The 15,359-nt window shown below is 39.2% G+C and overlaps 1 non-coding gene across 1 annotated transcript; it reads left to right on the top strand.

Annotated features, from left to right (window-relative positions):
- Positions 1-12,871: 12,871 nt before the first annotated feature.
- LOC130942900 (small nucleolar RNA R71) lies at positions 12,872-12,979 on the top strand. The gene has a single exon (XR_009071446.1). It is a non-coding gene; the product is annotated as a small nucleolar RNA R71 (small nucleolar RNA).
- The last annotated feature ends 2,380 nt before the right edge of the window (positions 12,980-15,359 follow it).

The following is a 15,359-nucleotide window of genomic DNA, read 5'->3' as shown; positions in this document are numbered from 1 at the left end:
ATAGAACAGAGGTGGTTGTCAGGCACGTGTTCATAGTTGAGCATGATGATGATTGTCACGGATCATCACATTCATCCGGATTAAGAACAAGTGTTATCTTAGAATGGAAGCAAGCATGATTGAATAAGAAACAGTAGTAATTGCATTAATCCATCAAGACACAGCAAAGCTCCTCACCCCCAACCATGGGGTTTAGAGGCTCATACTGTGGAAAGAAACGTGTACAAAATGTTATGAGGTCATAAGGTTACGGATACAATGTCAAAAGATCCTATAAGTAGTAAACTAGTGTCCTAAGGTTTACAGAATTGAGTAAATGACAGAAAAATCCACTTCCGGGCCCACTTGGTGTGTGCTTGGGCTGAGCAATGAAGGAATTTCGTGTAGAGACCTTTTCTGGAGTTAAACGCCAGCTTTCATGCCAGTTTGGGCGTTTAACTCCAAATTTTATTCCAGTTCCGGCGTTTAACGCTGGAATTTCTGTAGGTGATTTTGAGCGCCGGTTTGGGCCATCAAATCTTGGGCAAAGTATGGACTATTATATATTGCTGGAAAGCCCAGGATGTCTACTTTCCAATGCCGTTGAGAGCGCGCCAATTGGGCTTCTGTAGCTCCAGAAAATCCACTTCGAGTGCAGGGAGGTCAGAATCCAACAGCATCTGCAGTCCTTTTCAGTCTCTGGATCAGATTTTTGCTCAGGACCCTCAATTTCAGCCAGAAAATACCTGAAATCACAGAAAAACACACAAACTCATAGTAAAGTCCAAAAAAGTGAATTTTAATTAAAAACTAATAGAAATATACTAAAAACTAACTAAAAGATACTAAAAACATACTAAAAACAATGTCAAAAAGCATACAAATTATCCGCTCATCAAAGGGGAAGTGATGGTTCGGCCAAGGGTGAGAAGAGGGGGTTGTGTTGTGTGAAAATGAAGTAGAATGGAAGGGTATTTATAGGGAGAGGGGGGAGGGTGTGTTCGGCTATTTAAGGTGGGAATGGGTGGGAAATTGGTTTTGAATTTTTGAAGGTAGGTGGGGTTTATGGGGAAGAGTGGATGGATGTGAGTGGTGAAGGGGGTAATTGGGAGAGAGAGATTGAGGTGATTGGTGAAGGGTTTTGGGAAAGAGTGTTTATTGGGAAGAGAGATTCAGAGATTGAAGTTGTTGGGAAGTGTGACATGGGGAAGAGTAAAATAGGATTAGGAGGTAAGGTGGGAATATGTTAGGTGGGGATCCTGTGGGGTCCACAGATCCTGAGGTGATCCTGTGGGGTCCACAGGTCCTGAGGTGTCAAGGAATTCCATCCCTGCACCAAATAGGCATGTAAATTGCCTTTGCACACCATTCTGGCATTTAAACGCCGTGTGGTGCACATTCTGGGCATTCAACGCCCATGTAAAGCTTGTTTCTGGCGTTGAACGCCAGTTTCATGCTTGTTACTGGCGTTCAGCACCAGCTTTTCTTCTCTAGGCACATTCCTGGCGTTCAGCGCCAGAATGTTGCTTGTTTCTGGCGTTCAGCGCCAGAATGATGCTCTATTCTGGCGTTGAACGCCAGCCAGATGCATCTTACTGGCGTTGAACGCCAGCCTGTGCGTCCTCCAGGGTGCGAATTTTTTCTTCTGTTGTTTTTGGTTCTGTTTTTAATTTTTATGATTTTTTCGTGACTCCTCATGATCATGTACCTAATAAAACACAAAATAACAATAATATAGAATAAAATAAAAATTAGATAAATAAAATTGGGTTGCCTCCCAACAAGCGCTTCTTTAATGTCAATAGCTTGACAGTGGCTCTCATGGAGCCACAAGGTGATCAGGTCAATGTTGTATAGTTGCCAACACCAAACTTAGAGTTTGGATATGGGGTTTTAACACCAAACTTAGAGTTTGGTTGTGGCCTCCCAACATCAAACTTGGAGTTTGACTGTGGGGGCTCTCCTTGACTCTAAACTGAGAGAAGCTCTTCATGCTTACTCTCTTCTGTCACAGAGGGATGGCCATGTGCCTTAAACACAAGGTAGTCCCCATTCAATTGAAGGACTAATTCACCTCTGTTGACATCTATCACAGCTCCTGCTGTGGCTAGGAAGGGTCTTCCAAGGATGATGCAATCATCCTCTTCCTTCCTAGTGTCTAAGATTATGAAATCAGCAGGGATGTAAAGACCTTCAACTTTTACTAACACGTCCTCTACTATTCCATAGGCTTGTCTCAATGACTTGTCTGCCAGTTGTAATGAGAACAAGGCAGGTTGTACCTCAATGATCCCCAGCTTCTCCATTACAGAAAGTGGCATAAGATTTATCCCTGACCCCAGATCACACAGAGCTTTTTCAAAGGTCATGGTGCCTATGGTACAAGGTATTAAGAACTTGCCAGGATCTTGTTTCTTTTGAGGTAGAATTTTCTGAATCCAAGTATCCAGTTCATTAATGAGCAAGGGAGGTTCACTTTTCCAAGTCTCATTACCAAACAACTTGGCATTCAGCTTCATGATAGCTCCTAAGTATTGAGCAACTTGCTCTCCAGTTACATCTTCATCCTCTTCAGAGGAAGAATAGTCTTCAGAGCTCATGAATGGTAGAAGGAGATTTAATGGAATTTCTATGGTCTCTATATGAGCCTCAGATTCCTTTGGATCCTTAATAGGAAACTCCTTCTTGCTTGAGGGACGTCCCAGGAGGTCTTCCTCACTATGATTTTCGTCCTCCTCCTCCCTTGTGCATTCGGCCATATTGACTATGTCAATGGCTTTGCACTCTCCTTTTGGATTCTCTTCTGTATTGCTTGGGAGAATACTGGGAGGAGTTTCAATGACTTTCTTACTCAGCTGGCCCACTTGTGCCTCCAGATTTCTAATGGAGGATCTTGTTTTACTCATGAAACTGAAAGTGGCCTTTGACAGATCAGAGACTACATTGGCTAAATTAGAGGTGTTTTGTTCAGAATTCTCTGTCTGTTGCTGAGAAGATGATGGATATGGCTTGCTATTGCTCAGCCTATTGCGTCCACCATTGTTAAAGCCTTGTTGAGGCTTTTGTTGATCCTTCCATGAGAAATTTGGATGATTTCTCCATGATGAGTTATAGGTGTTTCCATAAGGTTCACCCATGTAATTAACCTCTGCCATGACAGGGTTCTCAGGATCATAAGCTTCTTCAGAAGTTGCCTCTCTAGTACTTTTGGATGCATGTTGCCATCCATTCAGATTTTGAGAGATCATGTTGACCTGTTGAGTCAACACTTTGTTCTGAGCCAATATGGCATTCAGAGTATCAATTTCAAGAACTCCTTTCTTCTGAGGTATCCCATTGTTCACGGAATTCCTCTCAGAAGTGTACATGAACTGGTTATTTGCAACCATGTCAATGAGTTCTTGAGCCTCTTCAGGCGTTTTCTTTAGGTGAATGGATCCACCTGCAGAATGGTCCAATGACATTTTCGAAAATTCAGAGAGACCATAATAGAATATATCTAATATGGTCCATTCTGAAAACATGTCAGATGGACATCTTTTGGTCAGCTGCTTGTATCTTTCCCAAGCTTCATAGAGGGATTCACCATCTTTTTGTTTGAAGGTTTGAACATCCACTATCAGCTTGCTCAGCTTTTGAGGAGGAAAGAATTTATCCAAGAAGGCAGTGACCAGCTTATCCCATGAGTCCAGGCTATCCTTGGGTTGTGAATCCAACCATATTCTAGCTCTGTCTCTTACAGCAAAAGGGAAAAGCATGAGTCTGTAGACTTCAGGATCAACTCCATTCGTCTTTACAGTCTCACAGATCTGCAAGAACTCAGTTAAAAACTGATAAGGATCTTCAGATGGAAGTCCATAAAACTTGCAGTTTTGTTACATTAAGGCAACTAGCTGAGGTTTCAGCTCAAAGTTGTTGGCTCCAATGGCAGGAATGGAGATGTTTCTTCCATCAAACTTGGACGTTGGCTTTGTGAAGTCACCAAGCATTCTCCTTGCATTATTATTATTTTCGGCTGCCATCTCCTTCTCTTGTTCGAAAATTTCTGAAAGGTTGTTTCTGGATTGTTGTAATTTAGCTTCTCTTAATTTTCTCTTCAAAGTCCTTTCAGGTTCTGGATCAATTTCAACAAGAGTGCCTTTATCCCTGTTCCTACTCATATGAAAGAGAAGAAAACAAGAAAGAAAGAGGAATCCTCTATGTCACAGTATAGAGATTCCTTTATGTTAGTAAAAAGAAAGGGGAGAAGAGTGAAGAAGGATGGGTTCGGATTTTTAGATGAAGAGAGGTGAAGAGAAGTGTTAGTAATTAAATAATTAAATAGAAGAAGAAAAGAGAAGGGATATTTCGAAAATAATTTTTGAAAAAGGGGTTAGTAATTTTCGAAATTTAGAGATAAAATGTAATTAAAATTAAAATATGAAACATTTAGTTAATTAAAAAGAATTTTTGAAAAGAGAGAGAGATATTTTCGAAAATTGAAGTGGGAAAAGTAGTTAGGTGGTTTTGAAAAAGATAAGAGACAAACAAAAAGTTAGTTAGTTGATTGAAAAAGATATTGAAATTAAATTTTAAAAAGATAAGAAGAAAAGAAGTTAGATAAGATATTTTGAAATCAAATTTTGAAAAATATAAAATTTTAAAAAGGATAAGATAAAAAGATAAGATAAAAGTTTTAAGAAAAAGATATTTTGAAAAAGATTTAATTTTTTTTAAAATGACTTAACTAACAAGAAACTACAAGATAAGATTCTAGAATTTAAAGATTGAACCTTTTTTAACAAGAAAGTAACAAACTTCAAATTTTTGAACCAATCACATTAATTGTTAGCTAATTTTCGAAAATATGATATAAAGATAAGAAAAAGATTTTGAAAAATAATTTTTTTTTTAAATTTTCGAAAAATAAGAAAAAAAATGGAAGAGATATGATTTTTGAAAAAGATTTTGAAAAGATAAGATTTTTAAAATTTGAAATTTTGACTTGACTTGTAAGAAACAACTAATTTTGAAAATTTTTAACCAAGTCAACCCAAAATTTCGAAAATTTGGAGGGAAATAAGGAAAAGATATTTTTTTGATTAATGCATGAAATTTTTAGATCAAAACAATGAATGCATGCAAGAATGCTATGAATGTCAAGATGAACACCAAGAACACTTTGAAGATCATGATGAACATCAAGAACATAATTTTAAAAAAAATTTGATGCAAAGAAAACATGCAAGACACTAAACTTAGAAATTTTTAATGCTTGGAAAATATGAATGCAAAGATGCACATGAAAAACAAGAAAAGACACAAAACAAGAAAACATCAAGATCAAACAAGAAGACTTACCAAGAACATCTTGAAGATCATGAAGAACACTATGAATGCATGAATTTTCGAAAAATGCAAGAAAAATTTTTAAAAGCATGCAATTGACACCAAACTTAAAAATTGACTCAGGACTCATACAAGAAACACAAAATATTTTTGGTTTTTATGATTTTCTAATTTTTTTGGATTTTTATTAATTTTTGTTTTCGAAAATATTTTTGGAAAAACGAAAAAGGAAAAGAAAAATTTTGAAAAAGATTTTTGAAAAGAAAATTACCTAATCTGAGCAACAAGATGAACCGTCAGTTGTCCATACTCGAACAGTCCCCGGCAACGGCGCCAAAAACTTGGTGGACGAAATTGTGATCTATTGTCTTTGTACTTGTATGAAATTTAATAATTGGCTCCATTTGAATTCACAACTCCGTTCAACTAACCAGTAAGTGTACTGGGTCGTCCAAGTAATAAACCTTACGTGAGTAAGGGTTGATCCCACAGAGATTGTTGGTATGAAGCAAGCTATGGTCACCTTGTAAATCTCAGTTAGGCAGATTAAATTGGTTTATGGTTTCGAAAATTAATAATAAAATAGAAAATAAAAATGGATAGAAATACTTATGTAAATCAATAGTGGGAATTTCAGATAGGTGTATGGAGATGCTGTGTTCCTCTTGAAACTCTACTTCACTACTCGCTCTTCCTTCAATCCTTCTTACTCCTTTCCATGGCAAGCTGTATGTAGGGCATCACTATTATCAATGGCTACTTTTAATCCTCTCGGGAAAATGGTCCTATGCGCTGTCACTGCATGGCTAATCATCTGTCGGTTCTCAATCAGGTTGGAATAGAATCCATTGATTCTTTTGCGTTTGTCATCACGCCCAGCCTTCAGAAGTTTGAAGCTCGTCACAGTCATTCAATACTGGAATCCTACTCGGAATACCACAGACAAGGTTAGACTTTCCGGATTCCCAGGATCCTACTCGGAATACCACAGACAAGGTTAGATTTTCCGGATCCTCATGAATGCCGCCATCTATCTAGCTTATACCACGAGGATTCTGTTGGGGAATCTAAGAGATATGCGCCCGGCCTAAGGTAGAACGGAAGTGGTTGTCAATCACGCGCGTTCATAGGTGAGAATGATGATGAGTGTCACGGATCATCACATTCATCAAAGTGTTGTGCAACGTATATCTTGGAATAAGAACAAGAGAGAATTGAATAAAAAGTAATAGTAATTGTATTGAAACTTGAGGTACAGCAGAGCTCCACACCCTTAATCTATGGTGTGCAGAAACTCCACCGTTGAAAATACATAAGTGAAAGGTTCAGGCATGGCCGAATGGCCAGCCCCCTGAGTGATCAAGAGACCAAATAATTAAAGGCTAAACAGTCAAGAGATTAAACTGTCAAAAGATGTCTAATACAATAGTTAAATGTTCTTATTTATAATAAACTAGCTCCTAGGGTTTACATGAGTAAGTAATTGATGCATAAATCCACTTCCGAGGCCCACTTGGTGTATGCTTGGGCTGAGCTTGATCAATCCACGAGCTGAGGCTTTTCTTGGAGTTGAACTCCAAGTTATGACGTGTTTTGGGCGTTCAACTCCGGATCATGACGTTTTTCTGGCGTTTAACTCCAGACAGCAGCATGTACTTGGCGTTCAACGCCATGTTACGTCGTCAATTTCCGAATAAAGTATGAACTATTATATATTGTTGGAAAGCTCTGGATGTCTACTTTCCAACGCCGTTGAGAGCGCGTCATTTGGAGTTCTGTAGCTCCAGAAAATCCATTTTGAGTGCAGGGAGGTCAGATTCCAACAGCATCAGCAGTCCTTTTGTCAGCCTTTTTCAGAGTTTTGCTCAAGTCCCTCAATTTCAGCCAGAAATTACCTGAAATCACAGAAAAACACACAAACTCATAGTAAAGTCCAGAAATGTGAATTTAACATAAAAACTAATGAAAACATCCCTAAAAGTAGCTTGAACTTACTAAAAACTACCTAAAAACAATGCCAAAAAGCGTATAAATTATCCGCTCATCATATGCATTCTAACATATTTCACTATTGCAGAATTCTTAGCTTAACCGATATAAACAAATAAATGAAAGATTCATACAATATAGTTGGTGCGCGAAATTGTGAACAATACTTTTCACAACTCTCATAATCCCCGGTCATGAACCCCAAGAACTTGGTAGCTCAATCCCATGGCATTACACAACTTCGCACAACTAACCAGCAAGTGCACTGGGTCGTCCAAGTAATACCTTACGTGAGTAAGGGTCGATCCCACGGAGATTGTTAGTATGAAGCAAGCTATGGTCATCTTGTAAATCTTAGTCAGGCAAACTCAAATGTATAATGGTGATGAACGAAAATAACATAAAAGATAAAGATAGAGATACTTATGTAATTCATTGGTAGGAACTTCAGATAAGCGCATGAAGATGCCTTCCCTTCCGTCTCTCTGCTTTCCTACTGTCTTCATCCAATCCTTCTTACTCCTTTCCATGGCAAGCTTGTGTAGGGTTTCACCGTTGTCAATGGCTACCTCCCATCCTCTCAGTGAAAGCGATTGCATATGCCCTGTCACGGCACGCGGAATTCAGCTGTCAGTTCTCGGTCAGGCCGGAATAGAATCCATCGATTCTTTTGCGTCTGTCACTAACGCCCCGCCTGCTAGGAGTTTGAAGCACGTCACAGTCATTCAATCATTGAATCCTACTCAGAATACCACAGACAAGGTTAGACCTTCCGGATTCTCTTGAATGCTGCCATCAGTTCTCGCCTATACCACGAAGACTCTGATCTCACGGAATGGTTGGCTCGTTTGTCAGGCGAGCACTCGGTTGTCAGGCGATCAACCATGCATCGTGCAATCAGGAATCCAGAGATATTCACTAGAGCCTTGGTTGCTTGTAGAACAAAAGTGTTTGTCAGTCACCTTGTTCATAAGTGAGAATGATGATGAGTGTCACGGATCATCACATTCATCAAGTTGAAGAACAAGTGATATCTTAGAACAAGAACAAGCGGAATTGAATGGAAGAACAATAGTAATTGCATTAATACTCGAGGTACAGCAGAGCTCCACACCTTAATCTATGGTGTGTAGAAACTCCACCGTTGAAAATACATAAGCATAAGGTCTAGGCATGGCCGAATGGCCAGCCTCCCAATGATCTAAGATAGCATAAAACACGAAGATAGCTACCCCGATATCTCAATACAATAGTAAAAGGTCCTACTTATAGAAAACTAGTAGCCTAGGGTGTACAGAGATGAGTAAATGACATAAAAATCCACTTCCGGGCCCACTTGGTGTGTGCTTGGGCTGAGCAATGAAGCATTTTCGTGTAGCTGGAAAGCCCAGGATGTCTACTTTCCAACGCCGTTGAGAGCGCACCAATTGGGCTTCTGTAGCTCCAGAAAATCCACTTCGAGTGCAGGGAGGTCAGAATCCAACAGCATCTGCAGTCCTTTTCAGTCTCTGAATCAGATTTTTGCTCAGGTCCCTCAATTTCAGCCAGAAAATACCTGAAATCATAGAAAAACACACAAACTCATAGTAAAGTCCAGAAAATTGATTTTTAACTAAAAACTAATAAAAATATACTAAAAACTAACTAGATCATACCAAAAACATACTAAAAACAATGCCAAAAAGTGTATAAATTATCCGCTCATCACAACACCAAACTTAAATTGTTGCTTGTCCCCAAGCAACTGAAAATCAAATAAGATAAAAAGAAGAGAATATACTATAGACTCCAAATTATCAATGAAACTTAGCTCCAAATTAGATGAGCGGGACTAGTAGCTTTTTGCCTCCAAACAGTTTTGGCATCTCACTTTATCCTCTGAGGTTCAGAATGATTGGCTTCTTTAGGAACTCAGAATCCAGATAGTGTTATTGATTCTCTTAGTTAAGTATGATGATTCTTGAACACAGCTACTTTATGAGTCTTGGCCGTGGCCCAAAGCACTCTGTCTTCCAGTATTACCACCGGATACATACATGCCACAGACACATAATTGGATGAACCTTTTCAGATTGTGACTCAGCTTTGCTAGAGTCCCCAATTAGAGGTGTCCAGGGTTCTTAAGCACACTCTTATTGCCTTGGATCACAACTTTATTTCTTTCTTTTTCTTTCATTTTCTTTCTTTTTCTTTTGCTCCCCTTTTTTTTTCATTTTTTTTTGTATTCACTGCTTTTTCTTGCTTCAAGAATCATTTTTATGATTTTTCAGATCCTCAGTAACATGTCTCCTTTTTCATCATTCTTTCAAGAGCCAACAATTTTAACATTCATGAACAACAAATTCAAAAGACATATGCACTGTTCAAGCATACATTCAGAAAACAAAAAGTATTGTCACCACATCAAACTGATTAAGCTAGTTTTAAAGATGAATTTGGAATCCTGTACTTCTTGTTCTTTTGTGATAAAAACAGTTTTCTTTTAAGAAAGGTGATGGATTCATAGGACATTCATAACTTTAAGGCATAGACATTAAGACACTAATGATCATAAGACACAAACATAGATAAACATAAAGCATAATTTTCGAAAAACAGAAAAAAATAAAGAACAAGGAGATTAAAGAACGGGTCCACCTCAGTGATGGTGGCTTGTTCTTCCCTTTTGAAGGTCTTATGGAGTGCTTGAGCTCCTCAATGTCTCTTCCTTGTCTTTGTTGCTCCTCTCTTAGTTGTCCCATGTTGGAACTCAATTCTCCTAGGGAGGTGTTAATTTGCTCCCAATAGTCTTGTGGAGAAAAGTGCATTCCTTGAGGCATCTCAGGGATCTCATGATGAGAGGGGTCTCTTGTTTGCTCCATCCTTTAGTAATGGGCTTGAGGTCATGCCTTCTCAGTTGAACCGGCTTCCCTCTTGAGTTTCTCTTCCATTGAACGCCCTCTTCACAAATGTTTATGAGGACTTGGTCCAACCTTTGATCAAAGTTGACCCTTTTTGAGTTTGAAAGGGACTTCATGGATCACTTTCTTCATGGCCACAACTTCATAGAAGTGGTCTTGATGCACCCTTGAGATGAATCTCTCCATCTCCCATGACTCGGAGGTGGAAGCTTTTGCCTTCCCTTTCCTCTTTCTAGAGGTTTCTCCGGCCTTGGATGCCATAAATGGTTATAGAAAAACAAAAAGCAATGCTTTTACCACACCAAACTTAAAAGGTTTGCTCGTCCTCGAGCAAAAGAAGAAAGATGAGAGAAGAAGAAGAAGAAATAGAGGAGAGGGAGATGGCTTTGTGTTCGGCCAAGGAGGGGGAGAAGTGGTGTTTAGGTGGTGTGAAAATGAAGGGGTGAAGAAGGGTTTATGGGGAAGAGGTGTTGAGGTGATTGGTGAATGGGTGAAGAAGAGGGAGTGTGGTGGGGTTGGTGGGGATCCTGTGGGGTCCACAGATCCTGTGGTGTCAAGGAAAAGTCATCCCTGCACCAAATGGCATTCAAAATCACGTTTTGAGCCATTTCTGGCGTTAAACGCCGGGCTGGTGCCCATTCCTGGCGTTTAACGCCAGGTTCTTGCCCTTTTCTGGCGTTTAACGCCAGTCTGGTGCCCCTTTCTGGCGTTAAACGCCCAGAATGGTGCCAGACTGGGCGTTAAACGCCCAACTGCTAGCCTCACTGGCATTTAAACGCCAGTGAATTCTCCTCCAGGGTGTGCTGTTTTTCTTCCTGTTTTTCATTCTGTTTTTGCTTTTTCAATTAATTTTGTGTCTTCTTATGATCATCATCCTACAAAAAACATAAAATAACAAAAGAAAATAGATAAAATATAACATTGAGTTGCCTCCCAACAAGCGCTTCTTTAATGTCAGTAGCTTGACAGAGGTCTCTCATGGAGCCTCACAGATACTCAGAGCAATGTTGGAACCTCCCAACACCAAACTTAGAGTTTGAATGTGGGGGTTCAACACCAAACTTAGAGTTTGGTTGTGGCCTCCCAACACCAAACTTAGAGTTTGACTGTGGGGGCTCTGTTTGACTCTGAATTGAGAGAAGCTCTTCATGCTTCCTCTCCATGTTGACAGAGGGATATCCTTGAGCCTTAAACACAAAGGATTCTTCATTCACTTGAATGATCAGTTCACCTCCATTAACATCAATCACGGCCTTTGCTGTGGCTAGGAAGAGTCTGCCAAGGATGATGGATTCATCCATGCACTTCCCAGTCTCTAGGACTATGAAATCAGTAGGGATGTAATGGTCTTCAACCTTTACCAAAACATTCTCTACAAGTCCATGAGCTTATTTTCTTGAGTTGTCTGCCATCTCTAGTGAGATTCTTGCAGCTTGTACCTCAAAGATCCCTAGCTTCTCCATTACAGAGAGAGGCATGAGGTTTACACTTGACCCTAAGTCACACAGAGCCTTCTTGAAGGTCATGGTGCCTATGGTACAAGGTATGGAAAACTTCCCAGGATCTTGTCTCTTTTGAGGTAATCTCTGCCTAGACAAGTCATCCAGTTCTTTGGTGAGCAAAGGGGGTTCATCCTCCCAAGTCTCATTTCCAAATAACTTGTCATTTAGCTTCATGATTGCTCCAAGGTATTTAGCAACTTGCTCTTCAGTGACATACTCATCCTCTTCAGAGGAAGAATACTCATCAGAGCTCATGAAGGGCAGAAGTAAGTCCAATGGAATCTCTATGGTCTCATTTTGAGCCTCAGATTCCCATGGTTCCTTATTAGGGAACTCATTGGAGGTTAGTGCACGCCCATTGAGGTGTTCCTCAGTGGCGTTCACTTCCTCTCCTTCCTCCCAGAATTCGGCCATGTTGATGGCTTTGCACTCTCCTTTTGGATTTTCTTCAGTATTGCTTGGGAGAGTACTAGGAGGGAGTTCAGTAATTTTCTTGCTCAGCTGACCCACTTGTCCTTCCAAATTTCTAATGGAGGACCTTGTTTCAGTCATGAAACTTTGAGTGGTTTTGATTAGATCAGAGACCATGGTTGCTAAGTCAGAGGGATTCTGCTTAGAACTCTCTGTCTGTTGCTGAGAAGATGATGGAAAAGGCTTGCCATTGCTAAACCTATTTCTTCCACCATTATTGTTGTTGAAACCTTGTTGAGGTCTCTCTTGATTCTTCCATGAGAAATTTGGGTGATTTCTCCATGAAGAATTATAGGTGTTTCCATAGGGTTCTCCTAGGTAATTCACCTCTTCTATTGAAGGGTTCTCAGGATCATAGGCTTCTTCCTCAGATGAAGCTTCCTTAGTACTGCTTGGTGCATTTTGCATTCCAGACAGACTTTGAGAGATCAAATTGACTTGTTGAGTCAATATTTTGTTCTGAGCCAATATGGCATTCAGAGTATCAATCTCAAGAACTCCTTTCTTCTGACTAGTCCCATTGTTCACAGGATTTCTTTCAGAAGTGTACATGAATTGGTTATTTGCAACCATTTCAATCAGCTCTTGAGCTTCTGCAGGCGTCTTCTTCAGATGAAGAGATCCTCCAGCAGAGCTATCCAAAGACATCTTGGATAGTTCAGAGAGACCATCATAGAAAATACCTATGATGCTCCATTCAGAAAGCATGTCAGAAGGACATTTTCTGATCAATTGTTTGTATCTTTCCCAAGCTTCATAGAGGGATTCTCCATCCTTCTGTCTGAAGGTTTGGACTTCCACTCTAAGCTTACTCAATTTTTGAGGTGGAAAGAACTTTGCCAAGAAGGCATTGACTAGCTTTTCCCAAGAGTCCAGGCTTTCTTTAGGTTGAGAGTCCAACCATATTCTAGCTCTGTCTCTTACAGCAAAAGGGAATAGCATCAGTCTGTAGACCTCAGGGTCAACCCCATTAGTCTTGACTGTGTCACAGATTTGCAAGAATTCAGCTAAGAACTGATGAGGATCTTTCAATGGAAGTCCATGGAACTTGCAATTCTGTTGCATTAGAGAAACTAATTGAGGCTTAAGCTCAAAGTTGTTTGCTCCAATAGCAGGGATAGAGATGCTTCTCCCATAGAAGTCGGGAGTAGGTGCAGTAAAGTCACCCAGCACCTTCCTTGCATTGTTTGCATTGTTGTTGTTTTCGGCTGCCATGTGTTCTTCTTCTTTGAAGAATTCGGTCAGGTCCTCTAAAGAGAGTTGTGCTTTGGCTTCTCTTAGCTTTCTCTTCAAGGTCCTTTCAGGTTCAGGATCAGGCTCAACAAGAATGCTTTTGTCTTTGCTCCTGCTCATAAGAAAAAGAAGGGAACAAGAAAATGTGGAATCCTCTATGTCACAGTATAGAGATCCCTTGAAGTGTCAGAGGAAAAGAAGAGTAGAAGACAGAAGTAGAAAATTCGAACTTATCAAAGGAGATGGAGTTCGAATTTTGCATTAAGGAATAGTGTTAGTCCATAAATAGAAGGATGTGAGGAGAAGGGAAGTAATTTTCGAAAATTAAGTGAAAGATTTTGAAAATATTTTTGAAAAACATTTCTTAATTTTCGAAAATGAGAGTGGGAAAGAAATAAGATGATTTTTGAAAAAGATTTTGAAATTAGAAATAAAAAAGATTTGATTGAAAACTATTTTGAAAAAGATGAGGTTAAGAAGATATGATTGATTTTAAAAATATGTGATTGAAAAGATATGATTTGAAAACAATTTTAAAAAGATTTGATTTTTTTTTTAAAAAATTAGTAACTTGGCTATCAAGAAAAGATATGATTCAAACATTAAACCTTTCTCAACAGAAAAGGCAACATACTTGAAATCTTGAATCAAATCATTAATTGATAGTAAGTATCTTTGAAAAAAGGAAGGGAATTGATTTTGAAAACATTTGATTGAAAAGATATGATTTGAAAAAGATTTGATTTTGAAAAACTTTGAAAACTTGAAAAAAATTTGATTTGAAAACAAAATTCTCCCCCTTGTGCCATCCTGGCGTTAAACGCCCAGAATGGTGCACATTCTGGCGTTTAACGCCCAAAACTATACCCTTTTGGGCGTTAAACGCCCAACCAGGTACCCTGGCTGGCGTTTAAACGCCAGTCTGTCCTTCTTCACTGGGCGTTTTGAACGCCCAGCTTTTTCTGTGCAATTCCTCTGCTGTATGTTCTGAATCTTCAATTCTCTGTATTATTGACTTGAAAAGACACAAATTAAAAATATTTTTGGATTTTTTTTAATAATCAAAATGCAACTAAAATTAAATAACAATGCATGCAAGACACCAAACTTAGCAGTTTGTGTACTACTGACACTAACAATATGAAAATGCATATGAGACACACAAAATACTTCAAGTCAATAGAATTCAAAGATTAGAGCAAGTAAATCATCAAGAACACCTTGAAGATCATTAAGACACATGAATGAATGCATGCAATTGACACCAAACTTAAGATGAGACACTAGACTCAAACAAGAAATTTTTGGGTTTTATGATTTTTTTGAATTTTTTTGTGTTTTTCGAAGATTAAGTGGAAAAAGGTATCAAAATTCTTAATGAGAATTCCAGGAATCAGTGCAATGTTAGTCTAAGACTCCGGTCCAGGAATTAGACATGGCTTCACAGCCAGCCAAGCTTTCAAAGAAAGCTTCGGTCCAAAACACTAGACATGGCCAAAGGCCAGCCAAGCCTTAGCAGATCACTGCTCCAAAAGCAAGATTGATAAAAATCAACAAGCTCTTGTGATGATAAGTTGAAACCTCGGTCCAATGAGATTAGACATGGCTTCTCAGCCAGCCAGATTTCAACACATCATCATGAAACTCTAGAATCCATCTTCAAGAATTTCGAAAAAAAATACCTAATCTAAGCAACAAGATGAACCGTCAGTTGTCCAAACTGAACAATCCTTGGCATTGTTACCAAAAGCTTGCTCAAAACATGAACAATCCCCGGCAACGGCGCCAAAAACTTGGTGCGCGAAATTGTGAACAATACTTTTCACAACTCTCATAATCCCCGGTCATGAACCCCAAGAACTTGGTAGCTCAATCCCATGGCATTACACAACTTCGCACAACTAACCAGCAAGTGCACTGGGTCGTCCAAGTAATACCTTACGTGAGTAAGGGTCGA

This window comes from Arachis stenosperma, chromosome 7 (assembly GCF_014773155.1).
Source record: "Arachis stenosperma cultivar V10309 chromosome 7, arast.V10309.gnm1.PFL2, whole genome shotgun sequence".
Taxonomy (NCBI): Eukaryota; Viridiplantae; Streptophyta; class Magnoliopsida; order Fabales; family Fabaceae; genus Arachis; species Arachis stenosperma.
The sequence above is the reverse complement of the archived record's forward strand: the minus strand, read 5'-3'. Positions and strand labels throughout refer to the sequence as shown.